This window comes from Cetorhinus maximus, chromosome 14 (assembly GCF_964194155.1).
Source record: "Cetorhinus maximus chromosome 14, sCetMax3.hap1.1, whole genome shotgun sequence".
NCBI lineage: Eukaryota > Metazoa > Chordata > Chondrichthyes > Lamniformes > Cetorhinidae > Cetorhinus > Cetorhinus maximus.
Window position 1 is genome coordinate 16,485,776 of NC_135892.1, and position 18,789 is coordinate 16,504,564.

At 46.8% G+C, this 18,789-nt stretch overlaps 1 protein-coding gene and 1 pseudogene across 1 annotated transcript in view; one reads left to right on the plus strand and one right to left on the minus strand.

Moving 5' to 3' along the window:
* The window catches only part of slc24a3 (solute carrier family 24 member 3), a 369,032-nt gene that overhangs the window by 305,406 nt on the left and 44,837 nt on the right, over positions 1 to 18,789 (minus strand). The window lies entirely within an intron of this gene.
* Positions 11,851 to 12,298, plus strand: LOC144689466 (NADH dehydrogenase [ubiquinone] 1 beta subcomplex subunit 6 pseudogene; annotated as a pseudogene).

Here is an 18,789-nt window from a genome sequence, read left to right on the forward strand (position 1 = left end):
AGCGAATTCTTCAGATTCACAACCTTCCGAGTGAAGAAATTTCTCCTCATCTCAATCCTAAATGACCTGTCCCTTTACTCTGAGACCAAGCCCCCCTCCCGTGTTCTAGATTTCTCCAGCCAGGGGAAACAAACTCTTCAGTGCCTCCGCTATCAAGCCCCTTCAGAGTCTTGTGCGTTCCAATGAGATCACTACTCGTTCTTTTGAGCTCCAGGGAATATAGGCCCAACTTACTCAGCCTCTCATCATAGGACAACCCTCTCAACCAAGGGACCAATCTATTGAGCCTTTGCTGTACCGCCTCCAAGGCAAGTATATGTTTCCTTCCATATGAGACCACACTGCACACAGTACTCCAGGTGTGGTTGAGTTGAGGTAAGTAAGGCAGGAAGTTTTAAAGAGAAAACACAGGAGAACAGACTTCTGGAATAACTTATTACAAAGGGTTATAAGTTCACAAGACAACCATATATATTTTAGGGAAGAAAATTGACATAAACAGTGAGAAGGAGGATACAAAGGTTTCGGGTTAAATCAAAAAGGCATGGGCTTTTAACATTTCAAACATCTAATATAAAGAGCACTGCAAACCTAGAATCAGTTAAATATCGAAATTTATGTCCATAACCATTTGCCTTGTTTGTAAGTTTGTAAGTTTGTTGCTTACTCTTTCCAAACATTACTCTAGAAGTTATTTTGGCTATATTATTCCATTATTGGGCACATATGTACACCATAACTTTGCGAGCTTGAATATTGAGTTATCCATGAGATGAGGCAGATCCGGAAGTTTGTGTCTCATCAGCTTATGGCTCATCCTTTGCCCAGAGCCAGTAGTTTGCCTGCTGACCACTGGCTCCGGATGATGGGACAGACAGAATGGTGACATGTGAGGATACTGCACACCAGACCCTCTATATACACAGGTCAACACAGCTCACAGGGAAGATCAACACACCTCAAATGTGCCAAACAACATGCATTTATAAAAACACCTTTAACAAAGAAAAACATCGCAAGGCACTTCACAGGAAGGAGTGTCATCAGAGAAAAAAAGACACCAAACCAAAAAAGGAGGCTTTGGTCAAAGAGGAAGCTGTAAAGAAGCATCTTAAAGTAGGAGACAGAGATGGAGAAGGCCTAAACTGCCAATACAGATCACTTCAAGTTTAGCATTAAATTCAGCGATGCCCTCAGATTAAAAGGTAAATCATTTTTTATTAATTGTTTTTGTCTTTGCTGAGGTGAATTTGTATAACACAAGACTTCACCTGCAATGAACAATGTCATCTCTGGAATGGAGGCATCCAGATGGAAGGGGTGGACACACTTAACAATTAAACAACAGCTCAACAGGTCGAGATCTGAAGAGGAATCTACGTGCCAATGTTATTCTAAACCAGCATGCCACCCATGTGATTATGATCACAACTCTGGTCCATGACTGTGCAGTTTTTGGTCACACATGTGTGAACTACAGGCCAATCTCAGTTGCCAGGCAGTTTGGGACACACATTATACCACACGCACACAAACCCCAGTGCATGCATTCACATAAGAAAATTGCACAACATTCTGCAATAACCTTGGAAGGTTGTCCAAGAAGGACTGGAAATGTTGATCTGTCTGCAAACGCCAACACAGCTGCCACGTCTACACCAGGCTGACAACAGTTTTATTCCATGTAGCTAGGGCAGGTCAGCAGAAATACATTTGATAGAATTCGAGAACTACCATTGATGGGAGCGTCTTGTATGGGGATGCTTCAGCAGGTAACCAGAGATAATCCCTGAACATACAACAAATATAGATCTAGGACGTTGAGTACTGTAATAACCCACATTTGCTACTGCAGCTAATTAGAAATGCATTACCAGTCAAGCGTCATGTTATGACTGAGTTCACAGGTCAAGGGAATCCCATCGAGACCATTTCCGGGTCACTGCTAACAGATGGCACATTCCTCTCACAGTAGATTTAACAATAGCCTTAGATCTTCATCCAGTTTCATACTGCTTGGCTCACTGTCATATCTATGCCTTAAATTCAATTAAGGTCTTCACAGACATACCAGCCCTGAAAGCCAGTTAACAGATTAGGACTTGGTGAGTTTGTACTGGCTTAGGGCAGTGCACAATGTGAATCTTTCAGACTTATGCAGAGACAACAGAGTACGTGTAATGAGATGCCAGTCCCTCATGTAGTATAAGGGAATCTGGCATAGCAAGGGTTAATGTGGGACCGGGAAACAATACTGCCCAGTGTGATGTAAAGAGACACATGACCTGAGAATAGGGTCAGCTGTGGACTGGACAGAGACCTGTGTAGAAGCAAGCATGGAGTTAGCTCATAACTTGGGTTATACCCTTTATATATGAACATAGTTATGTGCTATCAATAAACAGTTAATATTCAACCATGCAAGACTCAGAACCTCTTTGTGAGACCTATGGCTGGGATTGCCAATTCTAGTTGGACACATATCCCTGGAGATGTCGTCACATGATCTCCTGCCTCCAACTACCTCAAGCCCAGCTCCCTGGCCACTGCTCGTCCAACATAGCCGTACGGAGAGTGCACCACCTTCTTTATTGCCCCAATGACTGGCAGACAAGAATCATCTGAACAGCATTCCACCGGCCGCTCCCCGTGCCCCCCCTACCCCGACCAAGTCCCAACGTCTTTATCACTAACTGCTAACAAAACAAAAAGTGTCCAAAGAAAATTGAAAAGCTCAAAAATTGTTTTCCTGCCCCTCTGATCTTTCTCCTGGATTAACCTTTAATTCCTGAAGACTCCAGGGAAAATCCTAGAGGATTGACGGCCCCACCTCCCACCCGTAGTAGTTCAGCGTTGTGTGGCCCGCTGGGTTCTACAGACCATTTCCCACCTTCACAGCGATTGACAAGCAACCAAGAGGTCTTCAGCATGACAGCAAGACCCAGCTTTATCTCAATCCAATTCGCCAGGTGGAATAGCCCAGTAAACCTAGGCCGGTTACAGGCCTACTGCGAACGTCAGGAACACTGCAAGGGCCGAACTGAGAGAAACAGACCCGTAAAAACATCAGATCCTTTTCTTTGAAAAGAAAGTATATTTTTAGAAGTGCCAGCTCGGTGGAAGTAGACACACATGTGGAATGTGGAGTGTTTGTGTTAGATTACCTTGGCTGATTGGCCCACAAGAAGCCGTGGTTCTGTCGGTTGACTGCGGGCAGATTTTTATCACATGGAATATTTTCAGATGCAATTTCCTCGGAGGAAGTGGCGATTTATGTCGACAGCTGAAAATGGCCAGCATAAACTCAAACAAACCGCACGGGGCCTTCCCTGGGCTTCGGGACCCTGTCGGAAGAAGTCCTGCTCCCGGAGAGCTGTCAGCCAATCGGAGGCCAGCGGCTGCTCATTGTCATCAGTGCCACCGGGGGAGCAGTGGTAGCTGCCGGCCATCTGAAAGGGCGAGGGCAGCAGGTGCGTGGCAACGTAGCCACCTGCAAGTTCCCACTCACCATCCTGACTTGGAACCATCTCGCCGTTCCTCCACTGTCGCTGGGTCAAAATCCTAGAACTCTCTCTCTCCAACAGCACTGTGGGTGTACCTACACCACATGGACTGCAGCGGTTCAAGAAGGCAGATCACCACCACCTTCTCAAGGGCAACTAGGTATGGGCAATAAATGTTGGCCTAGCCAGTGACTCTCACATCCCATGAAAGAATAAATAAATAGTCCAGGATTGCACACAGCGATGTCTGATCTTCAATTCCTGGAGACTCCAGGCCAATCCTGGAGCGTTGGCAACCCTGCCTGCAAATGGTTTCTAGTACAGTTTTAAGTCCCCACTTATGCCTCAATGCTAATCAGAGTCTCTACTGATTGATTTCCCTTACCTATAGCCTCTCTTGCTAAAGTTGTTATTTAATCTAATAAGGTTGCCCCTTCTCTTTCAGTTTCTCTATCCTTTCTAAAGGATGTATAACCTGGAATATTTAACTCTCAATTATGACTAGTGTGCAGTGGTTAATTACAGAAGTCCCTCCCCCTCAAAAGTTTTCCTCAATGGAATACGTGCGTATCAAAAAAAAAATTCTGAATTGTTCCGAACCTTATAAATTTGATCATGCTCTGTGATTACATTGAAACAATGTGAAAAGTGTTCGAAATTCATGCACCACAGAGTTGCAAGTTCTTTATCTGCGTCTCTATGGGCTACAGTGTACACAGCAGAACCTGATGTGCTAGTCAAACAGAAACACATATGAACTGCAAGGAATCCCCAGAACAAATGTGCTTCATAAATCCTGTTAACGGAGACAAGGCCATTGGGTTTTACACGAAAGAGTTATATAGCTGCACACGTGCTTACATTTAGAAACTTCAAGTTGTGCTTTGTGTGTGTGTAAAGTTGGTCATTTGCCAAAGCAAACCGCAGGAGGATATATTCCATTAGCGTCATCAGAAACACACATTATTTAAAGAGTAATCATAACAAGCCATCTTTCACACACAAAGTTATTTGAACATACAAGGAGAAAAGTGGCAATTGAAGATGTGAACTATTACGTCTGAGAGAGAATTAAACATGAAAAATATGCCACAAGTGTATGGGGAATAAAGGGATTACAAGTAGATAGCTCTCATGTAGCAGCAGCATTGGTACAATGCCTCCCTTCTATCCTGAAATTCCCAGGAACCTAAGAAAACACCAATTATCATCACAACCATAGGTTTTCAGCCATTTCTAACTCCTTTGAATCTAAAAGTAATACATAGGTAGATCCTACAGGTGGCCCAGTGGCATTAATGTAGCTGGTGCCTGCCACCCAGCATTAGGGTACAGAGGTAGTGACAAGCAAGATGCTAGGGTTCTTGTCTTCAGCTGTGCCATTGTGAGGAAGGCAAACTCTCCCACTTAGGAAGGTTAAATAAAAGTGGTTTCACTCCCAGAGTAACCCAAGCACAGATCTGGACCCTGCTCCCCAAGCCCCTTCTTCCCCAGGGATTCTATTTGTCGGGAGCTAGGAATAGGAATCGATAACATGCTGTGAAACAATCGTTCTGCAAACAGTGATGGTGGTGAGCTAAATGGACCGAAGCTTTTCCAGTTCCTTTTCACTTGCAATCCCATGGCAATGTTGAACGGCACCCACCCTGTTCATGCTGGCAATGGTCATGCGCTTTTTGAAGACCATGGTTCTGGGGGAGGATATTCAGCCCCCGCCAGGGCCGGGAATGGAGGTGGACGGGTGCTAATTAGCGCCGCAAGCCTTCCCTGGCTCCATTGCGCTCCCTGGCCATTTTTTCCCAGAGGCGGGTTGGGGGCGTGGCAGGGCTACCTGCTCCTAAGTGGCGGGTACAGCCAATTGAAGTAATTAAGGGCCTACTGAAGAAGGCTTCTGGGTTTTCCAGCCAGCCTCCGGGTCCCCGCAGGCAGTGGTGAACTGTGCAGCGGCCTGGAGGCCGCCTCCCAGCGGCCAGTGCTCCAGGTTGGCTTCGACACCCTCCCTTCCTGGGTTCAAAAGCAGCAGCAGGCAGCCCTTTGAAAATGTTCCCCTGTCCCTGGCAACAATGGCTGCAAAGGCCATTTTGTTTTTTTAAGTTTGAGAAAGTTGGAGGGAAGGTGCCTCCATTTTGCAGCGGCCTCTCTCTCTCTCACTCACTCACTGGCCATGGTATCCAAGCTGGAGAGCTTCCTATTGGCCCTCCATGTTTGAAAGCCTGCCCACCATCCATAATTGGATGGCGAGCCCACCCTCCGGTCATTCATTGGCTAAGCCTGAGCCCGATGGCAGGGTTCAGAACCCTGTGCGGAAAATCCTGCCCCAGAAGTATAATGGCCTGGATTTTCTTGTGAGCAGTGAAGGGACAATGTTCACTGTTCACCTCACTGACTCATACCCACAATGTTTTGACTGGCTTTAGAGCGGAGGCTTCCTGTCACAGGACATCTGCTCTAGAGCAATGTCACCTCCAGGGGATCTCAGGTGTCGTAAACAGGGCAAGAAACAGCAAGGCTCTGCAACCAATGAGATTAAAAAATTCTCAGGGATGTGCAGAGTCCAAACCAAGCAGTAAGAAACAGGGAATGTAAATTACACACTTAAATCCAAAATAAGGATTGGGCAATTGGGCACAGTACCAAAATAAGGATTGGGCAATACAGATAGGATTAAGGGAAAGCGATAAAAGAGACAAGGAAAAAAAAGATTTTTTTAAAATCTGCAACATTAATTTTCTCCTGAGGGAATAAGACTCTACACTTGTAAAATTAATTTTTCAGAGCCAGATAAGTTGATCTGTAATTATTATGACTTGTTAAACTCTTAAAAACATACTTACTCTTAAATACAACAGCCCTAACTTTTTTAGCCACTTGTAATGTGGAACGAGCTGGTAAATACTCCAGTTTGATGCCATTAGAGTGATTTTGGTATCGAGTCTGAGAGTAGAATTTAACCAACGCGACAGGGCTCTTGCCTGCTGTCTGGAGAGCTGGCGGGAGCCCCATATAGCCAGCTTTGGGGGATGCCCACCATATCAAGTGCCAATCAGGTACTTAACTGGGCAATGATGGGCCTTCCCCAGGATCAAAGACCTCAGGGGTGAACGAGTGTTCCCAAAAGATGCCCACAAGCAAACGGACATGATGAGCCCTCCGCCTGCTGCTGGTTGAATACCAGTGGTGGCGGGTTGGGGTGGGGCCCTTAAGTGGGCCATACACAAGCCTTCCCGCCCTGGACTTAATCGGGGCAGAGGCGAGAAGATGGCAGGGTCTCCACCTGGCATCCTCCCCACCACCAAACCTCTCTGGGGAGGGGATTTAATTTTGCCCTATTAGTGGAGGCTGTAACAGTGAACCCTGAGGAGCCGTGGGACATCTCCAACAAGAGCCTCCCGATTTCTACCTTTAACTGGTGCAGGCGCCAGAAGTTGCTGTCAGATTCAGTGCCATTATTATTTCAGCAAAAGCCTGGCTATTATCTTTTAACAGTGACAGCTTTAATAGACTGAATGCTTCTGCTGAGGCTACAAAAGCTGCTCTACCAACGAGGAATTTCTTCCACGTTCTGGACATATCCGCAAGTCCAAATGCATTGAGCTTCACTCGTCACTTGGGAAACACACCATTCGTCCCTCCAAATAGTTCCAACTCCATTACCTCAGCTCTTCTGATTACAAGTTTCATCTGAAATACCCTTTGAACTCAACAAGATGTCCCCTTGCCTATGACCGACATTCTGGGCCATATCCAGTCCTGACCCTTCATTCCTTTCTCAACCATTCTTCTTCCTCCTCTCTCAAAAACAAATCCCTGCTGAGCTCACCTTCCATTCCACCAAACACTGCATCTACCAACCCATTCTCTGCTACATCAACAATTTAGATTTTTTTTCCCCCCTCCCATCTCTATTTTCCAGGTGTTACCATTCACGCTGTTTAATCATCATTCACTTGTCAGTTCCTCCTCCCTGACTGGTTCCCAGGGCACCGAACACTCCTTCGATATGGGACAGTAACCCACACCTACCTCATTCAATTCACCCGCACTGTTTTTCCAACTCAAGGTGCAGTTAAGAGCGAGGAACATCAATCAAATGAACACCATGCAAACATCTGGGGACTGGGCAGAGAAGATAGGGAGAGACTCCCCACTGGTCAAAGTCCAGAGGACATCGATTTAAGGTGATTGGCAAAAGAGCTAGGGCTATGAGGAAATTTATTTTAGTTAGTATCTGGAATGCACTGCCTGAGAGTGCGGTGAAGGCAGATTCAATCACGGTTTCCAAAAGAGAATAGGATAATTACTCGAAAAGAAACAAATTTGTAGAGCTACAGGGGAAGGCAGGAGAGCAGGTCAAGCGGGGTAGCTCTTAGAAAGAGGGCTAGCATGGATGCAATGGCTCAAATGGCTTCCTGAGCTGCAACCATTTCATAATCTGCTCAGAACCATGACCAAAATTCACTGTTTCTTACCTTCTTTCATGACATTCTCCTGCACTCTGAAAAAGGACTTCAGCAACTTCAGATATTACCCTGAGCTCCAGAGGGGAGGTGAGGGTGACTGCCCTTGACATCAAGGCAGCATTTGACCGAGTGTGGCATCAAGGAGCCCTAGCAAAACTGGAGTCAGTGGAAATCGGGGGAAAGCTCTCTGCTGGTTGTAGTCATATCTAGCACAAAGGAAGATGGTTGTTGGAGGTCAGTCATCTCAGCTCCAGGACATCACTGCAGGAGTTCCTCAGGCCCAACCATCTTCAGCTACTTCATCAATGACCTTCCTATCATAAGGTCAGAAGTGGGGATGTTCGCTGATGATTGCACAATGTACAGCACCATTCACGACTCCACAGATACTGAAGCAGCCCTTGTCCAAATGCAGCAAGGCCTAGACAATATCCAGGCTTGGGCTGACAGGTGCCAAGTAACATTCGTACCACACAAGTGCCAGATAATGACCATCGCCAACAAGAGAGAATCTAGCCATCTCCCCTTGACATTCAATGGCATTACCATTGCTGTACCCTCCACTATCAACACCCTAGGGGTTACCATTGACCAGAAACTGTACTGGGCCAGCCATATAAATACTGTGGCTACAAGAGCAGATCAGAGGCTGGGAATTCTGGGGCAAGTAACTCATCTCCTGACTCCCCAAAGTCTGTCCACCATCGACAAGGCACAAATCAGGAACACTCTCCACCTGCCTGGATGAGTGCAGCTCCAACAACAGTCAAGAGGCTCGACACCATCCAGGACAAAGCAGCCTACTTGATTAGCACAGCATCCGCCACCTTAAACATTCAGTACCCCCACCACTGACGCACAGTAGCAGAAATCTGTACCATACACAAGATGCACTGCAGGAACTCACCAAGGGTCCTTCGACAGCACCTTCCAAACCCACAACCTGTACCATCAGGAAGGACAAGGGCAGCAGATGCATGGGAAGTCCATAATCTGCAAGATCCACTCCAAGCCACACACCATCCTGACTTGGAAATATATCGCCGTTCCTTCACTGTCGCTGGGTCAAAATCCTGGAACTCCCTTCCTAACAGCACCTACACCACATGGACTGCAGCATGCTCATCGCCACCTTCTCAAAGGCAAATTAAGGATGGGGAACAAATACTGGCCTAGCCAATAAGGCTCGGATCCCATGAAATAAAAAAAGTCCTCAATTCTCCAATCCATATTCCATTTTTTATCTTTCTTTCCCCATTTTCAAACTGGTTTTATCCCAGACCCAAATTATCTTTGTGATGTCATGTGACTGTTTGCTTCAGTTAGTATATCATCAACACCCTTTCACCTCTGGCTTTTTACAACGCGTTATGAGAAAAAAACTTTTTCAAGCTAGTCAGTGTTTCTCTGTATTGGGATTTAACATGCACAATTCATGACCTCTATCCAACTCTTATTCCCCTCCATCTTTGCTTTGTTCAGTCCTACAGAGGGAGTTAGAGGAGGGCTTGTGGTGCAGAGGGAAGCAATCCTGCCTCTCAGCCAGAAGTGCCAGGCTCAAGTCCCACTCCAGGACTTGATGGCCAAGGAAGGTGCATTCATAACATTACCAAAAAAATTGAGAATGAACTTGTAAATCCTTCCTACATATGCCACAGGCAGGCGTTAAGAGTGGGAGAGATTCCTGGTCAACCACGTGATGGAAGGAACATTGGAGCCTCTACCATCACTATCTCTAGCTCCAGTCTATACATGCATGTAAAGTGCATGTTGCCACAGGAACTCAGCCTCCCTGATGAACTTTAACACACTAGAGGGACTTAAACTTACAGTTTCCAACCAAAATATTTTACTATCTTTTCCCTTTGGGCTACTTTTTATTTCAAGAATTTTGTTTTTATTCCATTCTTGGAACACTTTGAACAGTGAATGAGTTCAAGATATTATTGAAGCTAACAAAATACAGGGCACCTCCTGGCCTCCTGCACTTCACAACTGGAGTGTAACGTTGAGTTTGGAAGATAATACAAAACGAGTGATAGTGAATCAGCAGTGGCCGGACATTAAAAATCAGGAGACAAGATGGGCTGCTAATTCCCCATCACCCATATTACGCTATCACTCAACATTCCATCCCCTCTCACTTCCAGCACTTAGATTCATAGGGCAGGATTTTCAGGTTCCACTGACGTCAAGAACAGAGGAGGACAGGGCCCGAAAATACAGGCACCGGCTGGCGTGCCGGTTTCTCAGTGCGGCCTACTTGTCCTTACGAGGCAGGCAGCCCATTAGGTTCATTAAGAGCCTTGTTAGTGGTAGGGAAATGAGGCAGACCGGGATTTTCCAGTCAACCTCCAGTTTCTCGACGTGACGGGGGTGGTGGGGGTGGGCAGGGAGAGTTTAACTAGGCTGGAGGGGCTAGCAGGCCCTCTCTGCCTACCCAGGTGCAGGCCCAGGCCCAAGCCAAAGGCCACCCCACCACCACCACGGCTGATTTTCCTCATTTTTTTTTTTAAGTTCAATTTTCTTTTGAAGAGGTTGGCGAGAGGGTACCTCGATGTTAAAGCATCCTCTCAGTTACTCACCCCTTTACTGCAGCAGAGCGATTAGAGAGAAGGCCTCTAATCGGCCTTCCAGCTTCAAGAGCTTTCCGCCACCCTTGTTCGGACTGGGAACGTGTCTCCATACCAATTAAGGCAGTGACCCGGACAAAATTCTAAAGAGTGACTGTCCCCCACCCCACCCCAACAAACCCCAGCTCAAGGATGGGTTCGGGACCCAGGAACAATCCTGATCCCTGTTTCTCGCCCCCAAAAGTGAAAAGTCAGCCCCTCCTATCATGCTAGTGCCCGCTCTTTGAAAGAGCTCTCTAATTAGTCCCAGACCCCTGCTCTTTTCCCCAAAGCCCTGCAAATTTCTCCTCTTCAAGTGTTTATACCGTTCCCTTTTAAAAGTTAGTATTGAATCTGCTTTCACCACCCATTCGAAGCAGTGCATTTCCAGATCACAGCTTGCTTTGTAAAAGCATTTTTTCCCCCTCATGTTGCCATTGGTTCTTTTGCTATAATCAACGTAAACTTCATAGCACTTGACCTTGACTCTCACCTCTCAAAGCCTGCCTCTCGCTCCTTCCTCTTATCCTCTCTTCAATAGCACAGGAGCAATTGTCTTCAGTTTAGTGAACCTATCAAGAACTTATTCTCTGGCTATCAACTGCCACAATCGCTCCGAGCACTATCTATTGACTGTAATTGGATAGATGATGTATGTTGCTGCACTTTTCACTGTGTACCTGACAGAGTTGCTCCTCATTTCATTCCCTTTATCCACAGCACATACAAGATATCCATTATCCCTTTGTGCTTAATCACCAGCAGCACTTCGCGTATACAGAATCTAAAGCTTCCTAGCTCAAGGCTATTTCCCAGTAGTGGGTGTGTGGGCTAAGAGGATCTTTTAGATCTGGCGTTGAGGGAATGGATTAATCTTGTAGTACTGCAATTAAGTTAATCAGACTATCCTATCCGATTTCCTGCCATCAAACACAGAAGCACTGAAGAGATCGAAACTAAGATTCTTGCTGGGCAAGAATATTAAGGCTGCAGATCCCAAGCTGGTTAAAGGGGAGACACTGATACCGTGGTAATGTCACTTGACTAATAATCCAAAAACCCAGACCATGGGATTTGGGGACAAGGGTTCAAATCCCACCACATCAGCTGATGGAATTTAAATTCAACTGATAAAATCTGGAATTGAAAGCTAGTTTCCACAGTGGTGACCATGAAACTATCAATTGTCCTAACAACCCATCCTGTTCACTGCCGATGTCAGAGTGACTGGGGCCCAGTTATTGCTCCGCTCCGCCGCTCAGCCAGTTTGCCACGATGGTGCTGAGTTACACGCCAGAGGAGAAGGCCCGGTTCCAGCAGCTGGTGAACCTGCGCTGCCGGTGGCCGAAGGACCAGCAGCTGAGCACATGCGATCCCATCCTTCCGGCTGATAGCAGAGGGGCCATGGGTCGGTTCTGGGAGAAATTCCTACACCATGGAGCCTCTGGAGAGTTTATACCTATAAGACATGCAACACAGGCTGGTGGACTTTGACTCGGTTGTTGATTCCTGCCTGGGTTGTCCATTACTACGTGAAGTGCCATGTTGAGGCTAAACCGTGTGGCCTTGTGAGTATGAAACCAAAAATCTTCCCAGGTAACACAATATTGGAGACAGGAGAAGTTATGCCACCAATGCAGGAGGATGAGCAGAACGGGCACCACTAACCAGAGGACATTATGGTTGTCTAGCGTCAATGGCTGTACAATTAAATTCAGAGGAAAGGCACAGATACAGTTGCTCCTTTTGAAAGATTAATCTATCATTAAATGCTGATTGACTAAGAAAAGAAAAAAACAAACCCTTTCGGGAAGGAAGTCTGCCATGCTTACCCAGTCTGGCCTACACGTGACTCCAGACCCACAGCAATGTGGATGACTCTTTGCCGCCCTCTGAAATGGCCGAGCAAGCCATTCAGTGCAAGGGCTATTAGGGATGGGCAACAAATGCCGGCCTTGCCAGTGATGCCCACATCCCATGAAAGAATTTTTCCAAAATGCAGTTAAGATCAGCCATGTTTTAACAGAATGGCGGAACAGGTGAGATTGAATGGCCAGCCTTCCTTCTAATGCCAGGAGACCAGGGAATAGGACAATTTTCATGGAGAATTGAAGGATGGAGGATTTTCCGAGGCACAGGTCTGCTGAACTCAGCTCTATTTCTATGCACGTTGTCCTGTAGCTCTCGGAGATCTGTTGCACAGACCATCATGGAGGACAAGACAACTCTAGGGACATCTGCAGTGGAAGTTCCCACAGCGGAGGCTGCAGTGTCAGTGGTGGACATCCCAAGTGCTTGGGCTACTCCCGTACAGACCTTGAGGTGCAAATCATCGATCTCGCTCGGGAACCTTTTCTAACCAAACTGAGGGGGCTTCAACATTGTCACTGGCACCCTGGGGTCAGACTGTCCCCTCAGGAACCGGGGCACCAACTGGCAATGGATGTCTTTTGTTATGCTAAATAGACCACACCCCCAATCTCCTGCTAAGATCACAGCTATAGTAGCTCACGTTTATAAAGCAGCTTTGACATCACAAAACATCCCCAGGTGCTTCACGCGAGCGTTAAAACACAATTTGACACTGAGCCAAAGAAGGGAGCATCAAGACAGGTGATCAAAGAGCTTTGTTTTAAAGAGTCGGAAAGGAGGAAAAGGAGATAAAGAGGTGTAGAGGATAACATAATCTCAGGGGACTCAACATCACTTCGAACCTTTAGAGACCGACAGCAGGCAGCCATCTCCAGCCGTGAGCCTAGATCATACAGCAGGACATACACACCGCACTGCGGTAGCACTCACCGGAGTCAGACACACAATAAGGACACTATATGGTGGCGCTCCAACCGCACTGTGCACAGTTTAATTTCTATTACCTGGGAAAAATGGGCAGCTGGGAGCGCTGATATGGCAAAAAAACATTTTTAACAAATAATAAAGCTGCAAGCTCCAAAAGGCTTTCAGTACTCAAAAAGGTTAATCTGCTCTGTTTCATTTTAGTGACGTGTGCCAGAGGCCAAACACTTGCTATGGCTGTGTTTTATCATTGCAGTTCAATGTTGTTGAGGCGAGTTTACTTTGAACATTCTCGCTGTTGACGCAAAGCGTGCTGCAGAGAAGATGATGCATACAAGTCTGTCAGAACTCGCAAATTATGCTGCTTGATCCTTGCATCTTCAGCAACACCTCGTTAATGATGTGCTCCAACTCCACTCACACTTCAAGGGTGCAATTTTTCATGGAGGTGGTAACCCCGCCACCTGGCGAGCCCACCTCTGCTTGACCGGCAAGGCGCGACCCGGTTTTACCATCATCAATAATTGGCTCAGAGCGAGACTTCTGCCCCCATTTGGCAGGAAGTCCCGCCTCCATGGGCTGCCAGCCAATCAGATGGCCGGCCGCTCACCAGCCCCAGCAGCGCCACCAGGTGCGGTGGCCACTGCTGGGAGTGCAGGCAGTCGCCAAGGGACAATCACTGCTGGAGCTGGACACCAAGGTGAGCTGGGGGTGGGATTTCACCAGGGCAGGTCTGGCACACGACAGCAAAGGGGGTTGGTACTGGCATCAGAAGGGTGGTAGGGTGGTGGGGGGGAAAAAATGTGTGGGAGCAGGTAGCACATGGTGCCTGAACATGAGTGACCCCCCCCTGCCCTGCAGCCAACAAGCTGCCAGGTCACCAAGGGGCGTGGGTCCCTCCACTGGTGATATTTCATTATTTTATAATTAATTGGCCCCATAAGGGCCTCAACTGGCCCAAGGGCAAGCACGCCACCCAATGCACGACTGGTAAAATACCAGCAGAGGTGGGTAGGCAATGGGCACAGTACCTCTGCTATGCCACCTGATTTTACATTCCTACCCTCACCTCCGCCCAGCAGCCTGCTCCCAGGATGGGGCGTAAAATTTCAGCTTAGGAACTGAAATGGGGCATCTCCTGATCTGCATTTTACACTGAGCGAGGTATCAGGACCATAGAAAGAGTTATGGCACAGAAAAAAAGAGGCCATTCAGCCCATCGTGTCTGTGCCGGGTGAAAAAGCTTCTCCCAGTCAAGGGATTGAACCACTGTCTTCCACACAACAGGCAGGAATACTAACGAGAAATGTTGGTGAATGTACGGCCTGGTGACAGTTTTTTGGATGACCACAATCCAGGCAGGGCTGCTGGGAGGGGTGGGGTAGGGTGGTGGGGTGCATACACAGAAGGGAGTGAGGGTTTCACAGCAGCTGCACACACTCTCCATGTTTACAATAAAAATTCCAGTGCAGCTATTATTACTGACTAAGCTCAACAAACAGACCCCTGTTGTACAGCTCAGAACATGCCGACAGGCACATCAGGTAAAGGCACAAAGACAGTTCCTGCACCTGCCAAATACTCTCTCTAGAGCACACCAAGTTTAAGCAAACACTCATACCTTGTCCTTCAGCACTTTTAGAACCAAATCATTTCTGCACCAATCCAACAAAAATCAACAAACAGCAACAGGCCTTTCCTTGTGTTGGGCGCTGCAGACACCAGAGTTGTGGGTACCTGCACATTAGAAATTAAAGACTTTATGCCCAAAATGCATTCAGGGCTGGTCCACCAGAACCACAATGAAGTGGTCCCAGTTCCCCCACGTCAACATTGCCAGATATCATCCCATGTTATAAGAGTAAGTGGCACATACCTTTGAACTCAAGAGGCGAGGGGAGAGTTACTCCCCTTGACATCAAGGCAGCATTTGAGCGAGTGTGGCATCAAGGAACCCCAGCAAAACTGGAGTCAATGGGAATCAGGTGGAACACTCTCCGCTGGTTGGAGTCATACCTAGCACAAAGGAAGATGGTTGTGGTTGTTGGAGGTCAATCATCTCAGTTCCAGAACATCACCGCAGGAGCTCCTCAGGGTGGTGTCCTCGGTCCAACCATGCTCAGCTGCTTCATGAATGCCTTCCTTCCATCATAAGGTCAGACTGGGGATGTTCGCTGATGATTGTGCCATGTTCAGTACCATTCGCGACTCCTCGGATGCTGAAGTATCCAGGCTTGGGCTGACAAGTGGCAAGTAACATTCGTGCCACACAAGTGCCAGGCAATGACCATCTCCAACAAGAAAGAATCTAATCATCGCCCATTGACATTCAATGGTATTACCATCGCCGAATCCCCAACGATCAACTTCCTGGGGGCTACCATTGACCAGAAACTGAACTGGACTAGCCATATAAATACTGTGGCTACAAGAGCAGGTCAGAGGCTAGGAATCGTGCGGTGAGTAACTCACCTCATGACTCCCCAAAGCCACAAGTCAGGAGTGTGATGGAATACTCTCCACTTCCCTGTAGTATAGCTCCAACCACATAAACTCAACACCATCCAGGACAAAGCAGCCATCTTGATCGGCACCCCATTTGCCACCTTAAACATTCACTCCCTCCATCACTGATGCACAGTAGCAGCTGTTAGACCATCTACAAGATGCACTACAAGAGACTCACCAAGGCTCCTTAGACAGCACCTTCCAAACCCGTGATCTCTACCATCTAGAAGGACAAAGGCAGCAGATGCATGGGAACACCACCACCTGCAAATTCCCCTCCAAATCACTCATCATCCTAACTTGGAAATATATCGCCGTTCCTTCACTGTCGCTGGGTCACGATCCTGGAACTCCCTTCCTAACAGCGCTGTGGGTGTACCTACACCACATGGACTGCAACGGTTCAAGGCGGTGGCTAATTACTTTCTCATGGGCAATTAGGTATGGGCAACAAATGCTGGCCTTCCCGGCAGTACCCGCTTCCCATGAAAAATTTTTGATAATACATAACAGGCAATGCCACCTCAGTGGTGCCCACCTCCTATTTTTAATTCTTTCATCTTATTCTTTTTTCATTTCCTTATGTTAGCATCGCTGGCAACGCCAGCATTTGTTGCTCGTTCCAAAATGACTATAATTTCTAATTGTCCTCAATGTATAAAAGGTTACCAAACCGACTATGTCCCATTTTACAATCTCTACAAAAATTAAAAATGACCACCGACTGAGGTGTGTTAAATAAAGGCAAGTTGTCACGTCACCAAGCGGGCTAGTTTCCATTTCTAGTTAATGATTAAAAAGTCTCATGGTCTTCCCCTTCATGCACTGTCCCTTCGATTCTCATTTATTCTCAGAAATGAGGATTAATGCCAGCCTCTCAAATATTGGCACAAACTTCTTTTGCCCGTAATAACAATGGCAGTGGCAAAATATCAGCTTCAACACTTGTAGGAGCATCTAAAACAACAAGTTCCATTGATATAGCACCTTTAATGAAGCAGGATTGCCTACGCTGCTTAACAAGGGCAACATATAAGAAAAACATTTTGAGTGACGAAGGACAAAGTGTAACTAAACTGTACTTGCAGGGCAAGGTAACATCAGGAGAATGTCATTGCAGTTTTTTCTTCAAAGCATGTAACGTGCATCTAAGTGGGGTGTGCAAGCTCTGAATTGCAATGAGATCGCATTGTCCTTTCACTTGGTTTTAATCCGGTCCAGGCTGATAACTTCAAAGTCTCTAAATGATTTGGTGTGTGACCTTTGCAGCTTGCAGTGTCAACCCAGCTCTCAAAGGAATTGGAACGTAACAGAAAACTACCCCTTAACTGAGCGCAAACAGAGATCTGAATTTTCACCAAGAAGGAAGGACTCCATCCCTTAGCCAATGTGGCACCGGAGCCGAGGATCCGGAAGTCCACCCCCCAAAACCCAGCACCCACCAATTCCTGGGGTGGGGGGGGTGAGAACTGGGCAGGGACATTTTCACACATCCACAGTTCACAGAGGCAGCTGCACATTTCAAAGAAGCAATTTTGGGCCTTAAAGTTTCAGAAAAACGATTCGTGGGCTTTAGGCATATGGGAGAAAAGGTCCGAACCCACAGGAGTTCCTCGGAGGGGTAAGGTACCCTTTGGAAGAGGTCAGGTGCCTCTTTGGGATTGTTAAGAATAGACATGAATGTGGGTAAAAAGCAGATAAGCTCAGTGGAATTGTCAAGCTGCCAAGTCATTTATATCTCCTGCCCTTTAAACTCTGAAAAACAAAACAGCCAGCCTACAGTCTAAAAAACAATCATTGCTTGCAATTTCACTCGATGTTTGTTGACAAAAGCCTGCCTATTATAATATAATTTCTACTTGACTGCATCCACAACGTATCATTATCACAGCGGGAGCCTGTAAATTCATAGTTTGATTGACAATTCCAAGTGACTGTAAAGAGATTAGCTGTGGTCGATATGGGGCTATGAATACAAATGTTTTTATAAAGGATTAATTATTTGAAGGGATTTAAATGTATTGAATATGCTTTTATCAATGAAAGTGTTTTTTTTTAAATATAGTAAAAGATAGTGAGAACTTCATTGTATTTCATTTCACCATGTCTCCTGGGGTCTGTTCATGGTGGATACTGGGTGAGTTGGCATGGAGGGTGTAAGGGCAAAGGGTGGTGGCTGTGGTGGTCATGCGTTGGCTCTAAATTGGCATAGGGGCTATAAATTGGCATAGGGGCTATAAAGGGCAATGGGGGTGATGGGGGGGTGGTTGGGAGAGATCATGGAGCATGGGGAGTGTCTGCAGGGTGAGGGGGTGCAAGGGGTGAAGGATCGAGGGCTGAATGTGGTTTTTACAACTGAGACCGAGACCAAGTCCCAGACCACCAAGGTGGGCCTTTTAACTGGCACCCGGCAGCCCATGGCTGCCTCCTAACTTGCGATGAACTGTGAAGTGACAGGAGATCTGGTCACAGGTACAGAGGAAGAGACACAGCTAGAGCGTTTGAAATCCTTGCTAATGGAAAATGAGGCAGGGATAAAAGGAGCTGTAATGTTTTGGAATAACCTCCACCCACCCCTGCCAAACGAGTGAGATAACTGCTTATTGGTAGAAAATTGCTGGTAGAACCCCAATAGTGGCTAAGGCTCAAAAGCAAGACATTCGTAATCTGAACACTAACAATTCTAGCATTATCTGGTGAGGAAAACCAGTGTGGCTACAAGAGCAAGTCAGAGGCTGTGGCAAATAACTCATCCCCTGATCCTCCAAAGTCTGTCCGCCATCTACAGGGCACTAGTCAGGAATGCTCCCCACTTACCTAGATCAGTACAGCTCCAACAGCACTCAAGAAGCTCAACATTGTCCAGGACAACGTAGTCCACTTGATTGGTAGCCCATCCACCAACTTAAA